This window comes from Microtus oregoni, unplaced genomic scaffold (genome assembly GCF_018167655.1).
Source record: "Microtus oregoni isolate MIOR12 unplaced genomic scaffold, Mior012 000006F_ref0000085, whole genome shotgun sequence".
Taxonomy (NCBI): domain Eukaryota; kingdom Metazoa; phylum Chordata; class Mammalia; order Rodentia; family Cricetidae; genus Microtus; species Microtus oregoni.
The window spans coordinates 29,742,680-29,767,676 of record NW_024543065.1 but is presented as its reverse complement, the minus strand read 5'-3'; the positions used below and the strand labels follow the sequence as shown (position 1 = coordinate 29,767,676).

Here is a 24,997-nt window from a genome sequence, read left to right as displayed (position 1 = left end):
CAGAATAATTCGAAATCCCAAGTCTCTTAACCCTTAAGGTTAGAAGAATTCAGCCATGGCGAAACCAAGAAGCATATTGCCCAAAGGGAACGCGATTGAGACAAAGGCTCTATGGGGACAGAATGAGCAGATTCTAAGCTGAAAAAAAGTCCATTTTCCTCCTCAAAAACTGCTCAATAGGGCCGGGAGATGTCTCAGTGCATAAAGGCACTAACTATACAAGTTCAATCCCCAAATCCTACATTTAAGAAAAAAATCAAGGAAACTGTGGTGGCAGCATCTGTAATCCCAGCACTTCCGTGGTGAGGTGGGATAATCCGGCCAGAGGTCAGCTAGTCTGGAGTACCGGACTTCACAGGGCAACAGCAGTAACAAGAGATTCTGTCTTCACACGGCCAAAGGCAAGACCCTCCTCCAGAAAGCTACCCTCTTGCCTCCACTCTCGAAAGGTGTCAGGAATGTATGAACGCGCGCGCACATACACACACACACACACACACACACACACACACACACACACACTAATTTATTCCGTCATTCATTTAAAAAGTTACTCTTTTAACTTTTATTACATTTGTTTGTTTGTCTTTGGGGAGCACACACACCATAGTGTACATGGAGGCTAGAGGGCAGCTTGTGGAAGTCAGTTCTCTCCTTTCACAGTGTGGGTCCTGGAATCAAGCTTGGCTTGATGGCTGTAAGCGCCCACGCTTGCTTACGGGCCAAGGTCACCTGATCTGGCTGTGAGGGATGAAATCAGGCCAGGTTGGAGAGCCACAGCGCAACTGAGACTGTGACAGTTTTACTGAGAGCAATCAGACTGTTTATACCTTTATCAGAAACAGAACATAATGTTGATTGCCGGGATCAATACAATTGTAGTTGCCAGGATACAGTGAAGTCTGCAAGCCACACAGGGTACACAAGATTAATGTCTAAGACCAATCGTCCTGAAAAGTTCCCATGCTTCTTTGACTACTAAGGGAACATACAGAGAAACACAAAGCAGCCTGAATGCTTCGCTGCCTGAAGAAGTGTATCGGTCTCCCAGGAACTGGAAGGTATGCTGTGCCCGGGGGCCATGAATGCTAACCTGAAATCCTATGACATATGCCTCTTAAGGCAGCAAGGCCAGGCCAACTCCATGGTTCCCTGCAGGTGACTTTACCCACTGAACCATCTTGCTGGCCCTAAAACATAATTAAATAGACAAATAGCACCATGACCAACTATTATTTTATAATAAATAATGATGTTTGTGATAAAATATCTTTTGATTCTTCTGATGTCAATCTTAGTGAGACTCTGAATGCAGAAAGACACTTCAGGCACACTGAGAGTCACAGTAGCAACGATGAAGGATGAGTAAAGACGGAATGGCACACACAGCACACAGCTGCTGAAGTAGAAGGATTCCAAGTTCAAGGCCAGCCTGGGCTACACACAAGACACTATCTCAAGAAGCAAAAAAACAAACAAAAAAACCCAGGGGTAAAATTGTGTTGCAAAATAAAAAATAGTAAAACAAGGTGTGACATAGTTCTCCATGGTCGAGCTCTAGCCTAGCTTGGACAAGCCCTGGACTCAGTCCCCAGTACTGGAAAAAAAGTAAGAAAATGGAAATAACATAAATGTCCAACCATAGGCGGGTGATTCAGATGTAAGTGTCAGCATATCCACTTCCTGAGAAATGCAAGACTAACAAAGTTATCTCAGCCTTCATGATAACATGCAAAGTATAAAATTAGCCATATAAAAATAAAGCACAGAACAGATAAAAGGAAATGCTGTAATCAGAGGCTACTCTTTCGTTTCTCGGATGCCCAGTCCAGAGTAATCACGCAGGAGCTTATATTAATTACAAATGGTTTAGCCTATTAGCTCAGGCTTATTATTAACTAGCTCCTACAATATAAATTAACCCATTTCTATTTGTCTGTATTATGTCATGAGGCTCGTGACTTGTTACCTCACATCTTGCTTCTATGGCTGTTGCTCACATGTCTTCGCTGACTCCGCCTTCTTTCTCTCTCTATCTCTGCTTAGATTTCCCGCCCATCTATGTTCTATCCTGCCACAGTAATAAGACAAAATCACAACATACAGAGGGGTATCCCACATCAAGATGCAAAAAATTTTTGAATGATGTTATAATATAGCCTTTCTTCCTCGGCACAGAGCATGTTCACCCTGTTATCATCCTGGTGTAGATACCACCTTGGTCACGTAGCCATGGCAACTAAGTGAGAAAGTACGGAGGTAGCTATGTATAGAGTGAAAGTGATGGAGTTACTGACACCTCCTAGTAGAAGGGAGAGGGAAGGGTCTCAGGACTCGCATCTGGAAATGCAGCCGTTATTCCCTCCTGCCCATCTCCAATTGCAAGTGATCTTGAAAACTGTTAAGGTTCACAGGAAGTGGGAGGTTAACAGAAAGGAGGGCATCATGACATGGTGGGGCTTGGCAGTGATACAACTGTTTGGGGCTCATTCGTGTTCCTGTAAGACTATCCCTTCTTGATGCTTTATAAGTAATCCCAGTAAATGTATTGGACGTGGTGGAGCTATACCTGTCTGTTCTTGATGCCCTATTTAGGTACATGGGCAGTAGATCACATCCCCTGAAGCGTAGCTAATGCCTCAGGTAGCATAATTATCTTCTACCTGTTTCTTATCTTCCGAACTCCCTCAACTGTACATAAATCCCTCCTATGGTTAAAAAAGGAAAACCTTGAATCTTTCAGTGAAACAGCTTTCCTGTGCTCACTGCTCTGGCACCCTGCAAATGTCTTCCTTTTCCTGTCTGCCACCTGAACTCAGCAGGGCATCTAAGAGAGATTTTTTCCAAAGTCACTGCAGACAGACAGACCTGTGCGTAGTCATGTCTCAGACTCAGTTGGCCTCTCTGCCTCCAGTGTCCGCTGGAACTGGGGTGGGAGGAGGAAGACGAGGTCAAAGTCAGGGACACAAAGAAAGGAGCAATGCTTGCTTCAGCCCAGGGATGATGCACTGAAAGACTAAGCCTAGGCCAGTCAGGATTCGGTCCTCTCCTTTGGGAATTATAAGTTCACTCCAAGGAACGAAAAAGAAGATGCAGTGCTATAGTCAAGTATAAGAGATCAGAAAAGCCAGACACAGGTCGAGAGGAACTCTGAAAGCAGTGTATAAATGCTCCTAGTGGATTGGGTAAGAACTTCAAACAGGCTAACAGGTACCTCAATGGCATTTGAAGCATTGTCAGAGAATAATCAAAAGCATAGAACAATTTAGAGGGCATATGTTTATCTATAGAATCTGGCATCCAATCAATATAAAGCATAAGTATTCCATAAATTCAAATTTCATACGAGATGTGTCGCAGTTACTTCCCTGTTGCTCTAAAGAGACATCATGGCCAAGGCAACTTACAGAAGAAAGAGTTTATTGGGGGCTTGTGGTTTCAGAGGGTGAGATCCCATGACCATCATGACAGAGAGCATGGCAGTAAGCTTTGAGGGGCGATAAATCGTGGGAAGTAAAGCTTGTGGGAAAACAAATGATGGATAAGAGCAGGTTGGAACACATGTTAGTACAGACCCATCTCAGAATGGATTTTCTGTCTCTAATGCTAAGAGTTATTCCCTTCCCAGGGCAAGAAAGAGGAGGGGAACCATCTCTCTCTTAGGCAGATAAAATGAAGGCACTGAGATTTGCCTGTTCCTTAATTCTACCTTAGCTCAAAGCAAGGTGGATGACAAGGGGTGCTTTGTTTCCCTCACCTCAAGGATTCAAATCTGTGCTTCTAAGGAGGGCAGGAGAGACCACACTTGAGTCTGAGCTGGAGTCCAGAAGGAAAATGGTAGCAGTCACAAACCCTGGAAGGAAAGGAAGTGGATAGGAACCAGGGAGGACACGTGCAGAATAGACACAAGAGAGGCAGAAAGAGCAAGCTGGAGCTACAGACAACTCAGACACAGGCTCACAGTGTGTGCTCCTGACTCCAGAACCCAGAGTGTGGCCTACGCGACTCAGACACGGGCTCACAGTGTGTGCTCCTGACTCCAGAACCCAAAGTGTGTCCTAGGCGACTCAGACACGGGCTCACAGTGTGTGCTCCTGACTCCAGAACCCAGGGATTGCTTGTCTCCAGGGACAGAGAAGCTGTGGGAGATGTGGAGCCTCTCTTCCCGGCATCATTGCTTCCCTACGTTACTCCACACAGGCAATCAGCCATGTCTCCCAGAGTTCGTCATCAGGAACAACCTGTGAACGTTACTTTTCTATTACTCACGTTCCTTGTGGCAACACTAAACAGACCTGAGCCAAACACTTGCCTTGACCGTGCTTGGAGAGCCCTAAATGTGCTTTTATTATGAAATACTTATTCATTTCTTAATTTTCTCTTTTTATTATTTTATGTATGTGGGTGTTTTTTCTTCATGTTTGTTCAGCACATATGTGCCTAGTGCCCATAGAGGCCAGAAGAGGGAATGGAATCCCTTAGAAGCAGAGTTCTAGATGATGGTGAGCTGCCCTGTTGGTGCTGGGAACTGAACCCAGGTTTTGGTCCTTAACCACTGAGTCATCTTTCCAGCCCTACAGATCCTTTATTGAGCACGTTTAGTTCGCTAGCATCTGACTTAAAGAGCGCAGAGAAACACGTTTCCTGGTTCATGACAAGGAGTCCAGAGGAGAAGCGAACAGGGCAGGGCTGTAAGGACAGACACAAAGCCCGTACCCCCTCTCTAGGAGAACAGCCCTCCAGGAGCCTCCACGTTTTCTGTCATCTGGAAGTTTCCATCACCTGTCCTGAGGTGTCTATGCAGATGACATCACTTCAGTGTAACTGAGCGTGGGCACGGTACAGAAATGTGAGTGGACAGCAAAGTGTGACCTGATATTAACAGAGTTGGGGAGCCCACCGATGCCTGCCCAGAGCCTTCTCCTGATTTCTCTGGGCAGCAGTCCTTCCTCCAAAGTGGAGGGCAGCCTCCCTCCTGATATGGCTCTCTTGGGAGTTATCATTGGATTGGATAAGGTAAGTCTGAGAAGATTTGTGTTTCTACGTCCAGCCTTGGGAAATGGGAATCATCATTTCCACGGCCTGTGCTGGGGAGGGAGTTATGAACCGGAAAACCACGGCTGATGAGCAGGCAAGGTGGTTCAGCACATAAGATTTGGAGTGCAGGTTTGATGGCGTGAGTTCAGTTCTGGGAACCCATGGAAAGAAGGAGAGAATCAACTCACCGAAATTGCCTTCTGACCTCCGCAATGGCTGTGGCACACACATGAACACACACGCGTGCATGCACTCACCCAAACACGTGCACACACACGCACCACACAGTATCTTCCTGACAGCCTACCCAAAGCCTTTTCCCCTCAGCCCGTCTCAGCACCCAACAGCTGTGCAAAAGCACTGATATATAAAAGGTGGTAGACTCATTTTAGATTTCCCATAGTTTTTAGATCCAGGGTGCAGCCTGGAAGGGGTGTATGTGCCCTCAACACACAGGGAACCCCCCTCAAAATCCTCTTTAGCCAGCACTTTCCCTGAGGCCTGTCGGGAAGGCGTCTGGTGTCCTGGATCCCTTTCATCTTCCCACCCTCTTCACCTCTCCCTCAGCTTTTTATCCTCCTGTGGACCCTTTTCTGGTGTTTCCCTCCACCCACAGCCATGCAGTTCACAGCAGCCCACAGCTCAGCTTTGACAGCACATTAAGGGAAACCTGGATGCTTAGTTGTTCTCCACCCCCCCCACCAAGTGACTCTGCATGGCTTCCAGCTGCTTCTGCCCAGGGGCTCTGTGCCTGCTGCCATTCAGGAGACCAGCAAGAGCAGAGCTCAAAATCTGGAAGCCTTTACCTAGCTGCCTCCTTCAGTTCCTGGGAGGGTTTGCTGACCCATCAAACCACCTGCTCCCATCTCTTCCCAATACCACTGCTCCCCAAGTTTGCATGCTCACACTGACGAGAGGCTCAGACAATGTTCAGTAAAGGATATTATTAAGGTTGCTAATTGCATACTCTAGGCTCACAGGTACTTACAGGAACGGTGGCTCAAAAGGACCTGGCAACAGTTTGCCATTTATTAGTCTGAGTAGATATTGTTTCCTGCATCCCAGCAATCACACAGCCTTCAGTAGAATGAGACCTCAGGAGATCAAAGTTCTCTATCTTTTGACGGGAGATGTGCCCTGTACCTCCAAGGCCCAGACTGGCAGAATAATTTTGTCAGGAAAAGGGGCAGAGAGCCGTGAGAGCACCCCCCATCCTTGCTCCTAACCTACCCAGGTGTGAGAAAGCTCTTGTCTCTTGTCACTACAGCCTCAAGTGGCTTCTGCCACCGTGATGGACTATGCTTTTGAACTGTGAGTCAAACAAACCTCCCTTCATTTAAAAGAGGAGACGGAGGGACCTTAAGTGCTCATTCCCAGGGTGGACGAAAGCAGCTCGCGAAGGCTTCATGGTGAGCTCAGATAGATAAGGGAATTATCAATGGAGTCTAAGGATTCTGAGAGTGAAGGGCAGAGGTGTGAACCGGACACACACTAGGCAGAGGTGTGAAGTAGATCTTTCTCTAGCCCATGCGCTCTCTGTAACACAATGTTCTTCAGAAAGCACCACCTGCCCTTGGAAGCTGTCCAATACGGCACTGTGGAAAACAATCATTGTTTTGATTTCTCTCAAGGTATTTATGTTGTCGCTACCTAACCCTGCAGCTGGCTCCAAACCGGTGACAATGTGAGCAGCAGGACAAAGTGGACTCCACTCCTGAGAAGCACAAACATCCCATTAAGAAGGAGGCAGGGGCGAGAGAGAGAATAAATAGGTATGTAACAACCACAGAAAGATCCTGAATGAGCTGACGGTATTTTCTTAAAAACAAAACCAACAGAACATAAACCTGCAGGGTGAGGAGAAGGAGAAGCAGGAAACGGCCTCGGAGAACAGGAGCATGAAACGCACTGATTAAGAAACGGCAAGTGGTTCCGTGAAATACATTTAAAGGAAAAGCCGAGTGGGGTAAGATTCCCTTCAGAGAATCAGAGATGAAAATCTCCGTTTCTTGCTTCAGGTCTCCGGCTCTCTGGTCAGGGCTGTGTGTGAACACCATGTACACAGTAAACATTCTGAAGACAGCACACATTTCCGCACCATCACAATCACAATCACGTTTCAAGGATGCTTGAGTCAGACAACTCTGACTCCAATCCCAAATTTCAGATAATTTCCTTGATGACCTCTCCAGTGCTTTGGGCTGTAGAAGCTGCTGGATTTTTCCACTTCTCATCTTCAAACTCAGTCCAAATGTCCTTTTCTTTGCCTTCCTCTCACGATGACAGTCATCGTTGGGTCTAAGACTGTGTGTCAACCCTGGACTTCTGTGCATCAGATCGCCCCAATGCCTCCCTGCTGGACCCTTAATGCCAAGAAAACACAGCATTGCCTCACCCATCCCCTTCCCCTCCCCCACCTCCTCTCAGAACTATCCTTTTATTTTCTTTTAATTACTACACTTATTTTTTAAGGCAGTCTTAGTTTTACAGAAGCTGTGAGCATAAATTATACCCCCACCCCCGCCCCATTTCTGGAGCCTTCTGATGTTAACATTGGCTTGAGAGTGGTAGATGATCTGTTACCATTCCCACTGAACCAATGTGAATACACCATTAGCAGCTAACATCTATAGTCCACATTGGGTTCCCTCTTTCTGTGATCTGGAGTGAAGGGTTGAACGAAAACATACTAGAAGGCATGCGGCATTCCGGCATCACGCAGAAAGGTTGGGTTATCCTGAAACTATCACGCACTTCAACCATTCTCATCTTTCACTCTTTCTGAACCCTTAGACTCCACTGATATTTTTGTCATCCACCTGAACTCACCACTCCCAATTTTATATGGTTAGAAACACGTCCCGTGTATGAAGCCTTTGCAAGTTGCTTTCGTCCACCCTGGGAATAAGCATTTAAGGTCCCTCCGTGTTTCTCTTTTAAATGAAGGCAGGTTTGTGTGGCTCATAATTTAAAAGCATAGTACATCGTGGTAAGGTTGTACCTGACTCCAATCCTTTCCCTCTCTCTCCAGTTACTGTCTACCGTGAGATAAATCATGCCCACCACATGTTCTTACCACCATGTCCTGCCCCACCACAGGCCCAGGACCGGGGAGCCATGGACTATGGGCTGAAAGCTTTGAAATCTCGAACTAAAATAAACAACTACTCCTTCAGCCTGTGCTCTCGGGTGTTTCGGTCACAGTGGTGGGACACCAGCAGAGTAGCTCCTTGCTTATCTTGTTTCGGGGCTATGACTAAACCCACGACCTTGAGCACAGTAATCACAGGCTCTACTACTGAGCTAGACCCACAGTCCGGCTTGCTGCGCTATGATTGATAATAACATTTCATTCTACTGATATGCAACAGTTTCTTTATCTAGTAATAGGGATATTGATTGCTTTGAAGGTTGGGCAGTTTTGAATAAAATGAATACGTTTGTGTGTAGATAAGCTTTTGGCCCATTTGGATACCATATAAAGTGCTGGCAGACGTGACAACAGGAAGGAACCGTGGAGGGGAAGGTTCTATTGTAGACGTGAGGGAGAGTACAGTCAGCGGCATCGGAAAGAGTCTAGAACACAGAGAGAAAGTAGTGGACTGGGCATGGCCAACAGAATGTATCAGGCCATCAGAGGAGAGGAGCTGGGGGCAGAGTGAGAGGGGGGACTGAAAGAGAGAGTCAACAGAGAGCCAGAGAGAAAGCAGGACTGAAATAGCAGGGCTCTATAGAAATGAGAAGCTGGGGGAAGGGGAGCTCATGGGCTAGAGAAGTTTAGGGTAGGCAGTGGGGTGAGAAGAGCTGAGGGGAGTCACGATGCCAGCAAGGACTCTGCAAGGGTTTACCTTCCACGCTGAGCTGAGCGAGCCTGGAGCCAGCACAGGCTGTGGTATGCTAATAGGCACCACAGTTAGCCATTTGTTTCTTTTGCACCTGACAGAGGCACATTAAGGAGCACAACTGCTAATTGAGTTTTAGCTTTTTCTGTTGCTCTCCTCTACGGAGAGCTGGGCCAGAAGGGGGACAGAGGCTCGGTGGAGCTCAAAGATTCCTGATGAAATTGAGTCAGGAAACTGTACCCACTGAGGGGAAGAATGGAATACAATTCCAAGGAACACGCCCAGCTATCAATGTTAGCAGGAACACACATCTTAAAGCTGTGTCAATGACCTTGAAGAACAGAGACCCTATACAGTTGGAAACGTTATTAGATGCTTGGTTCTACGAGACAGTCCACCAGACGTATATTATAGTATGCTACCTGTAGATTTTGAACTGAGGTTAAATCTAAGGAAAGAGAGGCTTTTGCAGGGAGAAGTTAGGCCTGAAATAGAGAACAGAGCCACGGCAGAGGGAGAAGGGCTCCCAGTTGACCATGTTTCTCAAGACTAATATTTCAAACTGACGAGCACTTTGGGGTAGTTTTTCTACAGGTTTTATCAGTGCTTAATAAATAAAAACAGGGCGAGTCCTTGATATGTTCAGATGTCAATCCTTTTCAAATTATGTTTTACAAATGTTTTTTCCAGCTGTGGTCTATCTCTTTATTCTCTTATTGACCTATTTTTCTAAATAAAATGTGCTTCTATTTTCTTTTCTTTTCTTTCTTTTTTAAAGCCATTTCCTTGCAAAAGCCCTTCACTGTTGGCCTGAAACCTGAAGGAAAGGAACCTTCTATAATGAAATTCTCAGGGACCTTGGGCAAGAAGCCAAACAAACTCGTGTCCTCAAACAGCCTAACGATCCCAGTTCAGAGGAAAATCAACCACAAACAGCAATCAGGAAGTAAAAGCTGCCCCCGCCTTTACAGTCTAAAATGGAGCCTCACTTGAGTAAGATCCCGAAAGCTCTAATCAAATGCTAAACTCTCAGAGTACAAGCTGTAGTCAGGACGACAAGTATATAGAGGCTTAGCTGCCACTTCTCCCTCTTGATAAGAGTCAGGGAAAACAAAGACTGTAAGTTGGGAGACCTCCTTGTCCTCGTTAGTCCAGGAGCGCAAATGGGAAGGATTAAGAAATCTAATCTACAATGGTTTAAAATGGGGTACGGTTACACCTTGCAAATATGTTCATTGTCTCCCATACTGGCTCATCTCTGAACTATGTCACAGAAACAGGTAGTGCCATCATCTAACACTGCCAGGATGACCAGAAGATCACGTGTGTGACTAGCCACAATCATAGTGCACACAGAGAGATCAGAGATGAACAAAGTGACCCTATGCAGAGGCCATGATGTGATCTGAAGTTTCCATCCCAAGCCTTGTCTAGTCAGATGCTTGTCCTGAATGTTCTCTAAACAAGATGAGCTCACTAGGTAGGTTTCACTCCCTTGGCTGTCCACAGTTGCCAAGTACCCACCAGGTACAGGGGAACAGGACAATAATGGGATTCCACACATGAAGACACTGCATTTGTGACATCTCCAGCCCTCCCTCTCGTCTCTCCAACTCCTCCATTCCCTCTCCTTATATTCATGACTTCTTCTTCTATAATTATTATTGGTATGTAATTTGACCTACTGAGTCCATTTAATGTTGCTCATATACCCATGTGTTTAGGGCTGAGCACTTGGGATTAGATAAAAGATTGAGGGGGAGAGGGTCTTGTCCCTGAAAAAAACAGATTCTCCTTGATCAATGGCCATATTCAGACATGGTGTCACTGGCCGGGAACTCCAGTGCAGGATTGTAGGTGGTGGCACTAAAGCCCTTTTTTCTTTTCTGTTAAGTCAGCTATACTGATCTATGCTAAAATAAATTATGAAGGGTTAATTAGGGCTCTCTCAGCTCCCACCTACACTATTCGAAATACTAATATAATATAGTTGAGAGTATAGCACCAAGAACTTTTATTTGCTTATATGCTAGAATGCCTGCTTGGCACGGGCAGCCCTAGGTTCAATGTCTAGAGTATCATAGAGCCATAAAAGTTAAAAAATAATTAAATTGAACCAAAAGTAGATGTAAGAGTTTAAAACATTCTGACACTTCTTGTACATGTCAACCAGCACACACTTTCTAGAATGTTTCTGTACCCACCACCATATCTTCTCCCCACCCTCTCTGTGGGGCTTAGCTGCTGGTGGCCTCACATGGGCTTGTGGCTGATATCGAGGCAGAGTTCCACTCAGCCAGCCCTAACCCTGAGATTGGGCCAGCCCCTCCTGGTCTGCTGAAGACGTCAGTGACAAACACTGTTAATTATGAGCTCTTGCCTTCCATCTGCTTCCACCTTCTATCGCAACTAAACAAACACTCTATGGGGACGTGCTGGTGGCTGAGGGAAGAGCAGATCCTCAAATCCCTGCGGAGTTTGCTTTGCCAGTTACGAGATACTTTCGGGTTAAAAATAAGCTGTTTCTATCGCCAGTGAGTTCTATAGGATCAGCACGTGGCCTAGCTTTTTTCCCCCTTTGCTTTGTAAAATGCAAAATTTAATGATGAAATATGTTCATATTTTCAGGACTGGGAAGATAGCTCTGCTAAGCTTTGAAATTGTAATTTCTTCCTGTACATTACTTTAGAAAAGAAAAAAAATTATTTTGCTTTCTTCCTCCATCTCTGTCTGTTCACAGTTTTCCCAGGTACTGGGAATTTTCTCTCGTGGAATCCATGAGCCACACAGCACTGTGGTCTCACAGCCACCTGGGGTGGGATGTATTGTGGTTCAGGAAAACGATGCCAAGACTGAAGCCATAGCTTGGGGACAAAGTGCTTGTCCTGGGCTCAATTTCTAGCACTATACAGACAGACAGACAGACAGATACACACAAGCACGCATGCGCGCACACACACACACACAACACACAGTATGGCATTTGGCATGGCACACTGAGTATTTTGAGTTTGGTTGGGTTCGTCTTTTTGTTTATTTTTAGGGTTGTTTTTTTTTTAAGTTTTAAGACTTAGCCTCAGAATGAAGTCCAGGCTAACCTTGAACTTGTGGCCCTTTTGCTGCAACCTCTTGAGTTCTGTGCTTACATTACAGATGTACACTGCCCTACTTGGTTACGTGGAATACTTTGAACTAACAGGCAGGGGAACATCTCAGAAACAGTCTTAGAACCAATGTCTCCGATCTTCTCTTAATGTGAATTTGGAGAGGAAAAGACCCAGGGAAGAATTTAGCTCCCATTTGCAACCAGGCCCTGCAGCAGAGATCTGGAATAGCGTGATAACATTTCTTACTTGCCAGCTTTTTTTGTCAGCTGTCCCACGTCTCATCTGTAAGCTCTGGAATGAGCCGGGTGTCTCAGGGGGTCCCACACTGGGTGCCAATACTGTAATAAGAGAAGGGAGCAGCACCCTTTTTCCTGTGGTCAAGGGCAGAGCCAAGATGCAGTGGGAAGTATCTGTTTCCTAGCAGGTTTGATAAGCAGGGAGAGCCACACAGAAACACACTGGATCAAGGGTGTGTGGGGACCGAACCTGGACGCTAACAAAGCTGTCTGGACTTCCCTGGTCTCTCTGTTAGCAATTCTTCCCCCTGGGAAACATTCCTCTGGAAAGAGGGTCTATGTCCTGCTATCAGACAAAGTCAGGTCAGTACACAGCTCTTACACAGGAAGTGAAAAAGTAGGCTTTGTGGCTTATTGGGGGGCGCATCTCGTTTTTAAGATCTGCCTTGGGGAAGAGAAATTCTCATTTCTATGTCTCTCTTTCAAAGAATATACAGGGCAAGAAATAGAAGAGATGGGAGATAGTTCTACAGACTTTGACTCTGAGGCCTTCCAATAGCCTTTAGTTTAAAATAAGTAACATGTAAAAGCGCCATATTTAGATACCACTTTCTCAGCCCCAATAAGGAAAAATAATGTTTCCTTTTGTTGCTCAGGAAGCAAATATAAAATGTAGTCTATGTTTATCCAGAAGTAAGTTATACAAAAAACGGGGGCAAGATCATGAATAAGCTATGTCAGCCACATGGGCAAATGTTAGATTTATTGTGATATATACTGAGGAAGAGTTAAAGAGGTAGCAGACGTCTAAGAGGGTGTTCTTACGGTGCAGGCAGGGAGGAGGTACAGACACAAGCAAGGTCTCTATAAAAAAAAAAAAAACAGGTAAGAGGTTCTAGAAGCCCCAGGCTTAGAGCTGACCAGGGCTCAGAGTTGTCAAATGCAGGTCTTAAAAATGGCCCATTTCAAGAGTCAGTTTGAAGTAGCCCAATGTTACAGGCAGGAGAAAACACACTTGAGCAGGCTTCTGGGGACAGAGGTGGAAGTTCTCTGCTATGACAGTTTTCCAGACAAGATTCATGGCAAGTGAGTAGTCACGAGAGCATGGGACAGTCCTTTGACATGGCCCAGATGAGGGGTTACACAGCCAGTTGGTCTGGTGTGATCAGTAAGCCCATAGTCCTGGTTTTTCTGAATTATGCCCATGGGTTTAATTTGATAAGTCATAGTTGGTAGTATCAGGGTTTAATTTGATAAGTCATAGTTGGTAGTATCACATAAATAGGTTGTTTATAGTCTGGTTTGCACTAGACAGATGGTGGGCACTTCCTTCCACAAACATGATACAGCCATCGGGCCTTTGTGCGGATATTCAGAACAGGGAAAACTGTTGTTTTAGGAAATAGGTCGCCCAGGTTAACACACAGACTGGAAGCTAAGATGTTAGACATTGTGGTGTGCCGTAGAGTAGGGCCCAGACTATCACCACACGCTGTTTCCTTGGAGGTCCTTTTGGGAACTGCCCCCCAGCCTGGCAAGCCTGGTACGAAAATTCCACATTAAATCTGAGTGAGGGACTGGCAAGATGGCTCTGCAGGGACGAGCAATGGCTGATCTTATGGAGAATGAAGGTTTGGTTTCCGGCACACACGTGGTAGCTCGCAGCTGTCTGTAACTCCAGTTCCAGACAGTATGACACCCTCTTCTGACCTCCACAGACACCAGGTATACATGTAGTGCACATACATACACACGGACGAAACATACACTTGGACATGAAAAATTTTTAAAAAAAAGTAAATTTTCTCTTTAAAAAACAGAGTGAGACAAGTAAGCAGACCTTTGCCTGAGAACTCCATTTCTGGGAATCAGGACATATCATCTACCTGAGTTGGAAGGGCTACATGATGCTGGCCATTCCAAATGGCCAACCGCAGTGAGTATACCTCAGGGAAGGCCTCTAAGGTTACTGTTGCTGAAGTTATAAATGGTCGGTAAGACTCCCACTAGCATCATCGACCAGGGAAGGGGGCTTCTCCCCAGAACTGTGAGGCAGCACAACCAGGCTCAGCACGAGACAAAAGCCCTCGTTCTCATTTTTATCAATTTGCCTCTAACAATTCTGATTGCTGTGACAGACTAATCAGGTAGTGGAGGAGCCATTTATTACGGCTGACTTTGCAATAGAACAGCGGGAGAGGCTAATCCGCACTATTACTGGGTAAAGAATTACAAAGTCAAACAAAATTCTAAATAAACAGCCCACTGCTTGTGAATATATTGAAATAAATGACTAGGACCTAAGAATGCAATTAATTTTGATCTAGTGCTCGATGGACTGCGGGGACCAAGGCAGCCTCTCTCGTGCTTAGCCGAGGCATTGAATCCTCGAGCGTAAGACTTAGCTCTTGGCCAACTTCTCCCAAATGTTGTAGAGTGCCTCTGAAGGATGCAAAATACCAGCCACACCCACGCTCAAGAGGCTAAAGGTGGTTTTTGTATGCTGGAGAAGTTAAGAGATTGCTGAACAAATACAAAACCCACTACAAATGCCAGAGACTCAAGGGTCCCTGGAGTGTGTGACCCTGAGAATTTAACTCTTTGAAAAAGGGACGCTCGGTGTTTGTAGAGCAAAGGTGGTGATTTCTGAGGAACCCCAACCACCACGACCAGGGAAGTCAGGTGTGAAGCACTCATTCTTCATCTGGATTGTGCTTTCCTGCTCTATCCAGGTCAATTACAGTTCTAAATTTGCTCCAGTAATTTTTGTGCTATTTCCTTTGCCCCCATCAAAACAACTGAAACTTCGCATTCTATTTTGAAAAAGCATTCTAAAATGTCCAAGTCCCTAAGCCCTGCAGGAGAGCAAGGCAAGCTTGAAGTCCGTCACCAGTAATATCAGCCTTGCCCTCATCAGGCATGGCTGTCCAAACACGGGCCTTTCCAACAGGGCAGAGAGCGAAGGGTTGAAGGGAGCTTTCGGTGTCTATTGTATCTCTCCAACCAAAGGATTTTCTCTTAAGCAGAAGCTGATCTTGTGATCTTGACAGAGATATTTTTTTTTTTGTTCCACTAAGAAAGAGAAACAACCTGAAGAACCTCCTCAGAAAAAAAAAAAAAGATACAAACTAGGACCCCAATAGCACTAATACTGTTGGTGACAATCTAAAATACAAAATCAACCACACAAAAATAAATACCCTTTGGACAGTTCCTACTGGTTCCTCTCCCCTAATTTCTGAAGAACTCTGTTCAGTCCATATAATGTTACCTATATGTATGTTTTCAGGGCTGGTCATTTGGCATTGGACAACCAACTGGTACGCTCTTCCCCAGGGAGAACCACTTCTCCTGTGCCCAGCGTTACTCTGTTGGCTGTAGTTCTTTGTGTAGGGTGGAGGCTTCATGAGCTTTGCCCTGTCCAGTTTAGTGTGCCTGTTGGTGTGGCCCCGGGCAGCTCATGTTTGGATGACCATATTGGTGAGAATTCGTGGGTATTTTCTGAAATTACTAGGAGACAATCTCACAGCAAACTCCCCGATCCTCTGGATCTAACAGACTTCCTACCCCCTCTTCTGTGATATTCCCGAGCTGGGCTCAACACCTCTGCATTTTAATATGTTGTGATGTTCCATGGTGGTTTCATCTGTTGCAAAAGGAAGTTTCCTTGATGAAGGGTAAAGACTACACTTACTCGTGGGTATGAGGACAAATGTTTATAGATTGTATTTAGGGATAATGCTGGTCTAGTAACTTTTGTACAGAGCAAAAGTACATACCCAAGGGGTGGAATGGGGTTCTGAAGGACAACACACCCTTCTTATGAAAAAACTTAAATAAAGGAGAGGAGTGTTCGTGAGTTAAGGCAGAAAAGAGGCGAGGAGTTCCAGGAAAGAGCGAGGATTTTCCTAGAACAGGGTTTCCTCCCTCTTTCCACCCTTCCACCGTGTTGTGGCATTAGATATATGACATGAACAGGCATTTTGCAAAGCAAATGATACGAAGGAGCCTCTAGCATGAAGCAAAGGTCGCTTAGCAGGGGTCTCTCCCACGTCAGCCCCAGCCAATTGGGAGTGGTCTGGCTTTTTACAGTCTGCGTGTTCATGTGATGTCCTGCTAGAACACAGCTGTGCTATGTCTGCCTCTTTTTAATTATGCAGTAAGCCTCGTGTGTGTGTGTGTGTGTGTGTGTGTGTGTGTGTGTGTGTGTGTGTGTAGAGACTTGAGAAGGCCAGAGGTGTTGAACCCACCTGGAGTTGGAGTTACAAGTGGTTGTGAAGCCACCCAGCATAGGTACTGGGAACAGAACTTGTCTCTGTATCTTTGGCCTCTGCAAGAGCAGCTTTTAACCACCAGTCCATCTCCCCATGCCCAGTTGTCTTCTCTTTGTTCCTCTGTACCTGTCTAGCCTCTGTCAAAGTATACTGAGAATTTCCAAGGAACGGCAAACATCCAAATGTGTGTGGAATGGAGTTATTAGGTTGGTGACAAGACAAAAGCTCAGAGAGGAGGTGGCACTGTCTGTTAGGACCCTGAATTTTCCTTCCTAAGCACTGCTCCCCACAATGGTTTTGTTTTGAAAAGCGTCACCTCTCCCCAACGAGCCTTGAGTGCAGAGTACAAGTCGCATTTGTTCAATCTAACTTTCCTAAGGTCCAAAAGTCATCCTGCAAATGTTATTGCCTTCCCCCCTTAGCATTTAAGGAGGAAATGCTTTCCAGAAATACACCTTTTGTTTTGCTTATGGGAAAGAACATTAGCTAGACATTAGCCCATGCCTGTAGCCCAGGATCATACATTTGAGGCCAGCCCAAACTCCAGAAAAATTTCAAGTTCAGCCTGAGCTGTCTTGATCCTGTCTCCAAAAGTCAGGAGCTGGGTGCGTAGATGACAGAGCACTGGCCCAGCCCCACAAAAGTGAGCCTTCCTTCCCCGCTTTCTGGCACAGGGTGAATGTGGCAAACTTTAACTTTCTGCTGAACACAAGGTTTTTGGTTTCGGTTTTGGTTTCTCATTTATTTAAATGGTGTTTCTTTGTTTTTATGGTGGGAATCAAACCCAGAGTTTTGAGCATTTTGGGCAACTGATATACCCAGACCCTTAAACTTCTCAGCTTTTGCCAAGCACAGTGACACACATCTGTAATACCAGCGTTCAATCAGCAGAAGCAGGAGGATCAAGAGTTCAGGGACAGCCTGTGCTACAGAGTGAGTTCCAGACAGCCTGGGCTACACAGTGAGACCCTGCTTCAAAAAGACCAAAGGGAGAGGAATTCATTGGCTCTGGGGGTGAGGAGGTATTTGCTTCTAACCCAAACATAAAACCTTCTCCTGTAACAACTTTCATCACGATCTTGAACTTTACCAACACACTGGAGGAGACCAGAACGCCCGCCCTAAAGCATACCACTTTAGCAAGTGGATTATTTTGAGCTGGAGGGGATTGAGAAGGAGCAAATACAGACAAAGCATTCTGTTTTCCCCCTTTTTCCTAAAACCATGGCATAAATTCCCTGTGAGAACAATGCCCTCCTGCTTCCAGAATGAAAACATTATCTGGAGAGACAGGTGGCCTGTGCCAAGAGGAATCTAGACAAACCAAACCTCCCTTCCATCAGTTTCTCCCATGTTCTCTCTATTCATAGTCCCATAATTTATTGCCCCAGAAATAAAATCCCTTTTCTTCTGTTTAGTTTTTATTTTTACAGTGTGTCACCCTTTCCTAAAAAGATACATAAACACTTTAGTCTAGAAACTTCTTGGAAATTTTCATTTCTTTTCTACAAAATGCTCTGTACCAAGTAGAATTTTCATTTTTAATAATTATGATTATCAATATCATTATGACAGGGTCTCCTGTAACCTGAGCTACGTAGTAGTGGGTGACCTTGACCTCTTGATCCTTTTGCCTTTTACCTTACAGTGTGCCTTTGTGCCCAGTTTATGTGGGACTTGAACCCAGGGCCCTGTATGTGCTGGGCAGGCACTCTACCAACTGAGTTATATCCCCAGCCCCATGTAAAAATCTTAATAGCAAGGTCTGCATGCTTTTATTTCTCCTCTTAATCTCTCTTGGGTCAACTTAAGTACCAGCCTTGGGCATATAACTTTCCCTGCAATATTTCATAGTCTTCAAGCTCCAGTCCCTCAGTCCTCCACCGTCCTCAGGCCTCTCTTGCATGTCCTCTAGAATGCAGTTATTTCCCAATGACTCTGAAGGGTTAATTCATCAGGTGGCTCATTTATCCCCTTTGCCTACGACTAGCTTCCATTTCTACCTCCATCATTTCCAAGTTTATTGCCAGAGAAAGATCGAGGTAATGTTTTATCAAATGCTTTTATCTAGCAGGGCGTCGAGGCACACATCTCTAATTCCAGAATGTGGGAGGCAAAGGCAGAGAGATCTCTGTGAGTTCAAGGCTCTTGTCAGCCTAGCTAACTCTAGGCCCTCCAGGACTATACAATGAAACTGTCTAAAACAAGAGTACACTTAGCTGCACGTGATGGAGACAGCACCATATTTAGGCAAGTCCTGTTTCAGTTTTCTCTTTCCAGGCATAGAGAAGTCCCATTTTTCTAGTCTGTCTTGTAAGAGACAGAGAGAGAGCGCGCGCGCATGAGCACACGGTAAATTCCCTCATGTAGCATTCCCCTCTATATATTTTGATACCATTCTCTGGCTGCTCACCAGATCCAGTAGTCTGATTATCAAACCCGCCTCATCCATCTCCTTTACTCAGTATCATGTCCAATTATCTTCACCTTCTCCCCCCAAAAAGGTTTCCATTCCTGATGTCTCCTCTCCATCCTCAATGTCACCTCGTCTCTGCTGACTGGTTAGGTTTCTTGGCTTCCTTGTGGTGTGTCGTGTCCTCTCTCTGTTGAAACATGTACAGTTTTTTATTTCACTTACTATCCAAACCCAGTACCGTGGCCTCTGGAATTCCTCCAGCCTTGGGCCCTACATCTCTGGCCTGATCTTAGCGTTCTCCCTACTCCTCTCTTCTAACACTGTCCTCCAGTTCTGCCTGGAATGTTTGCCTGGCTCCCCTTATACCGAGCTTCCTGTCACCCCACAAGTTTACATTCAGGCCTCGTGGACCCTAGATGGGTACTCTGACCCTCTACGTAAAGTCCTTCCCTTTCTCATCATCTCTGCCATAGCCATTAGTGTCTGCAGAAAACCTTGTGGCTGTCTTATCTGTTCTGTATTCACTGGCCCGCCTTTTCCAATAAAATGCTGTGTTCATAAGGTAAAATAAAAATGAAGACCTTCTCTGTGTTAGAAGCCAGCCTGTGTCTTTCATACATGCCAAGTGTCTCCTGGAAACACTCCCTTCTGTTTTTTCATAGTCAAATTTCCCAGAATATACACATTGCTCCGCGGAGTTCTTTTGTTTGTTTTAGACTGATGGAAATTTTTATAGTTACACCTCCCAAAGCCTCATATGTTTTGGCAAAAACAATGTGGGGGAATTTTTCCATTTTCCTTCCAAATTCAAAGGCAGAGCAGCAGCAACACATCAATTGAGAATTATGTTCCCTGTGTCTTTAGAAGGTGCCATTACTTAGGAATGGCAGCCTGACTGTAAAATAAGGAGGAGGCCAAGAGGTTCTGTCCTGCGTGATGTAGGCCAGAGGCATTCTGAAGCGCAGTGAGGCTCCCCGAGGGCATGTAGCCTTCTAATGTGCTGATGGTAAGGTGACCTCATGTTCTGTCACCTATGCTTGTCCTGAATGCCCTTTTCTAGTATTTTCCATGTCCAGCCCTTGTTTCTGTTTGGTGATAGACCAGAAATGTCTACAGCATTTCTAGGAGAGCTGTGGGTTTGGGTTAACCTGGATGAGAAGTCATGGCAATAGGACAAACAACGATACACAAAGCAACCGTTTCGAGTTTCACACACGTGGTGCCCTGATATGATCATGGACTAATACAGAGATATGGGGGTGGGGGTGCTTTCTCCACCCTTGCAAACTGACCACTGAATATCAGCAGATGAAACCTATGAAAGACAATATTCAAGTAGGACTGTGGAAGTTCACAGAAAACGAGACACAGGTTGAGGTCTGTGTGTATCCTTCTCTTGTGTTGTGTTGTGTTGTGTTGTGTAGCTCTACCAAGCCTCATGCGTGCTTAGCGCATGCTCTATCACCAAGTCACATCGTCGACCCTCAGAGACACCCAGTGGGGTGAATACAGGAAAGGTGACTGGAAAGAAAACAGGCAAGTGGCTTTCTTAGAAGAGATAAAACATATATCATGCACAAAGGGCTTTCTGAAAGACACGTGGTCCCCAGAAGAACAGAGGAGAGGCAGTAGTTTGTGACACTGTCCCTCCAGGTCGGGCACAGACTTCTCAACTCAGAGAAGCAGGGTTGCTTGTGAAAGGGTGGGAGGTTTGGGAAAACTAATCTCTTTTGGGGAAACTCTCTGTTTTTAGGTAGATAAGGGATGGCAGGAAGTGAAGTGCCTTCAACTCAAAGCAATTACCATAGGAAGTGGTGTATGTTACGGTGGCACATAACGAGGCCTTAAGGAGTCTTAGGGTGCTTTAGTTATGCTGCAGAGAGCTGGTGGGGGCTTAGGTTGGTCTGAAATGCTTTTTCCTGTTAGGAAAATGTGAGCTGATACCTATTTAGCATCTTCATACATAGTATGTCTAATTTCCAACACAGATTACTCTATTTAATCAGATGTGCTGGCTTAACTCATTTTATCAAATGTCTTTAATAGATATTTAGATAGGTTGTGTGTGTGTGTGTGTGTGTGTGTGTGTGTGTGTATTTGAACGGCTTTTGCCCCAAAACATAGACTATGGTTTTTTATTTATTTATTTTCATAGACTATAATTTTCTACTGTATGTTCAGTGGCATTTAATTCCTCCAGAAACACACCACTTTGGATCTTCACAACAGCTCTCAAAGGCAGGACCATCTTTTATTTGTTTGTTCATTCATTCATTGTATAGTACAAAGTAAGGTTTGCTCTGTATCTAAGCCGGGTTTGAAAGTTACAACCTCCTGCCTCAGTCCCTTGTGCTACGATTCCATATCCTCATCGCTATGCCCAGCTGTGGTAGGTATGTGTATGCACTTCCCTCTCTGAGGAGCATAAAAAGGCCTAGCAGCAGCCTCAGGATATAACAGAAGTTATGCAGTGCAGCAGGGAACTCAGGTACCCACAACCAGAGGCTGTAAGGCCTCTCCTAAAGGAAGAGCCACCAACCAACAGACTCCATTCCCAGCAGTCACTTTGTATCCATTCACAGTGAAAGACTCAGGAAGTACAGATGAGTGGATAAAAACTCACTAACTAGACTCTGCCACTCACGCTCTTCAAAGGCACCAGGATCTTGGAAGCCAAAGACTAAGGAACTGTTCTAAATTGAATACGAAATATGATAATATATGCAACAAGTAGCTCTGACTGGGTCCTTTTTCTTTTCTTTTCCTCCTCTTCTTCCTCCTCCTTCATTCCCAGCACCCACAAGGCACACTCACAAAATCTGTAACTCTGGTTCCAAGGAATCCAATGTTCTTTTTCTGGCTCCACGGGGCACTGCGTGCACATGGTACACGTACATACATGCAAACCACTCATACACATAAAATGAATAATAAAATCTTTTAAAAATCTGAATAGACAACCAGTAGGGCCTAAAAAGGTTCATCTGAGGGGATTCCGGCGATTATTGCCACCAACTCGGAATTTCCTTTTCTTCTCCAGACGGTTCGCTACCACCTGCTTACCTGGGTTTCTCTCAGTATCAGCTGACAAAGAAAAGTACGGAATTAGCCAAATTTATAACAGTTTATTTTCCATGACAAATTACTTCATTTGAGAAACAATTTACATTCTTGGCTCTCTGGTCTCCCGCTGACACTGAGATAAATGCAACCAGTCTTGGGGATTTATTTTAATTCAATTCCGTGTATTAATGTGATGCACAGATTGTCACCTCCTCCAGCCTTCGTTTGCTCTCTGGATGCCTCCCTTCCCTGTCTGGGACTCTTGCTGATGCCCGTCCGTTAGCTAGGATGGGTCTTCATTTCTGATACACTTAAAAAGCCCAGTGGGGCTCTAGTTCCTCACCTCTTAGCCTCAGCCATAACCACCCAAGCTTATGTTCTATTTGTTGGCTATCACTTTAGGTTTTATTTTCACCATGTGGGATATTTTATCTCCATGAATCGACCCAATTACTATGTTCATTTAATTATGTTGCCTGGCTTTCTTATTTGGATAAACCCTTGAAAAGCCTTAGACATTTTAGGGAGGCGTCAGGCTGGTTCCGGGGCTTTACTCTTCACATGTGAGAAGTTTATTGAAAAGGAACATGGACCGAAACAAAACAAAAATCTAGACACTTATTGAAAGAAATGATATCAGCTGTTCTCTTTTTAATTTCCAATGTGAATCCATACAGTATTCAACATGGAGCCTGGCATAGGGTCCACAACTTTAATCCCAATCCTCAGGAGGCAGAGGCAAGCAAATCTCTGTAAGTTTGAGTCCAGCCTGGTCTACAAAGTGAGTTCCAGGACAGTCAGAGCTACATAGACCCTGTCTCAAAAAAAAATTATATATGGAAAAATGGTTGCTTTGCTTAATAAAGCAAACATGTTTATACATGTCTTTGGAGCCAGGCGGTGGTGGCGCACGCCTTTAATCCCAGCACTCGGGAGGCAGAGGCAGGCGGATCTCTGTGAGTTCGAGGCCAGCCTGGTCTACAAGAGCTAGTTCCAGGACAGGAACCAAAAAGCTACAGAGAAACCCTGTCTCGAAAATCAAAAAAAAAAAAAAAAAACATGTCTTTGGGTCTGGGAAAAAGAGTAGAGTAGCCTTATTTTACTAATAAAACTCATAAGGGGCTCCTCTCCTCACTCATCTGCTGGGTCATCTCGTTCCTGGCCTGCTGGGGTCCTAGGGAAACGGTGGTAACAGGACAAGTCAACTACCACTTGGAAGCAGCAGGCTCGAGGGACGCAACAGTGAAACAAACAGTAGCTGAGCCTGTTCCAGCCAGAACAAGCTGCCTGTGGACCTCTGACACTCCTCAAGGTCCCCGGCGACTAGGAAGGGCAAATGCAAAATGCTAGTAGATTCAGGAACTCCTTCCTCATAGACAAGCAACTTCTCAGTGTGGTCACTAGGAGGGAGCAGGGCTCTCTGTGGAGCCCTTTTTCTAAGGGCACTGTGAAGCTAAATCTTCCTCTGAACTCCGTGGGATCTCCTAAGAAGGCACACTCCTGGGAACATCTGTGAAGGCTTTTCCAGGGAGGTTTCAGTGAGGAGAGAAAATCTACCCACCATCCCGTGGGTGGGGTTTGAATTAAAAACAGAAGAAGAAAGAAAGGGCACAAGTACCAACATTGTTGTAAGGAGGCCGCTTGTTGGTTCCTGGCTGCACAGCAGCTCAGACCCAAAATGATCACACAGAAACTATATTATTTAAAACACTGCTTGGCCCATTAGCTCTAGCTTCTTATTGGCTAACTCTTACATCTTAATTAAACCCATCTCCACTAATCTATACATCACCATGAGGTTGTGGTCTGCCAGCAAAATTTCAGTACTCTGTCTCCTACGGAGGCTCCATGACTTTTCTCTTACTCCGCCCTTCCTTCTTTCTCCCAGCATTCAGTTTAGTTTCTGCCCCCCCCCCCACCTCTGTTCTACCCTATCAGGCCAAGCCAGTTTCTTTATTCATTAAACAATAAAAGCAACACATAGACAGAAGGACCTCCCATACCAACATTCAGTTATCAGTTTCCTGACCCCAGACACACGACAGCCACCTCACTGTCATGTGAGGCGACAGTCCCTCACCTGATAGAGAGGGGTCCTCTCTCACCACCATGCCTCTCCTGTCGCAGTGGGTGGATCATACACTAACCCCATTCACAATGGCTCCCCAAGGCTCCACATCCAAACAGGCTGGCACAAGTTAGTGCAGCAGTGGGGAAGCAGTTCATAGAATCCTGAGAAAGAGCTCTTTGGTTAATGTCCTGATGAATTCATTTAGAATTTCCTAGTTTTTTTAGAATATGTTTTCAGCCACAAATTCCCGGGTAAATCTCACTGGTGCATTCGCAGCTAGGTGAACACGGCCCGTCCATCACTGCCTGTCGCCACTTCCCCTGGAAAGCTGAGACCAAATGTCCAATTCATCTAGGGCTCTTGATGCCTGGCACAGGGCTTGGCATATCAATTCATAACTGTCTCATGAAGCATTTGCTGACGGGAGCAGGTCACAGAGCATTGGCTTCCGTAAGGGGGTATGGAAGGATCTTTAGGACTCTAAGGAATGGTGAGTTGATGAGAATCATTACTGCTGATAAAACGCAGAGACAGAGGAGTTTAAGACATACCTGTGAACTAGTTCATGGCTTCTGTAAATTTGCAAGTATTTGGGTGAAGCGTAGCTACAGTGGTACCCTAAGATGGCGAGGCACAAGAGACAGCCTCACAACCACATCCTATGTCTTGGAAGAGTAAATGGTTTTGAGCAGCTATTCAGTTCGTATTTGCTGAACAAAGGAATGAATGAATGAATGAGTGGTGGATGGGTGCATGCACAAAATCATTTTACACCAACTAGCAATCAAGAATGGCTCCCCTATGTGGGGATCTGCCCATGCCAGAAACATCAATCATGAGTTGAACTGTGAGGACTTAGTCTTACCCTTGTTGACAGACGCGGGCTAGGGTTCAGAGTCAGGCTCTGGGATGTGCAGACATCTGATACATGGGCCTTCATCTTCATTATTA

At 45.3% G+C, this 24,997-nt stretch overlaps 1 long non-coding RNA gene across 1 annotated transcript; it reads left to right on the top strand.

The window, feature by feature from the left end:
• The first annotated feature begins 6,712 nt into the window (after positions 1-6,712).
• On the top strand, positions 6,713-8,193 carry LOC121449104. Its single transcript, XR_005974486.1, has 3 exons — positions 6,713-6,809; positions 6,891-7,003; positions 8,069-8,193. It is a non-coding gene; the product is annotated as an uncharacterized LOC121449104 (long non-coding RNA).
• Positions 8,194-24,997: the final 16,804 nt, after the last annotated feature.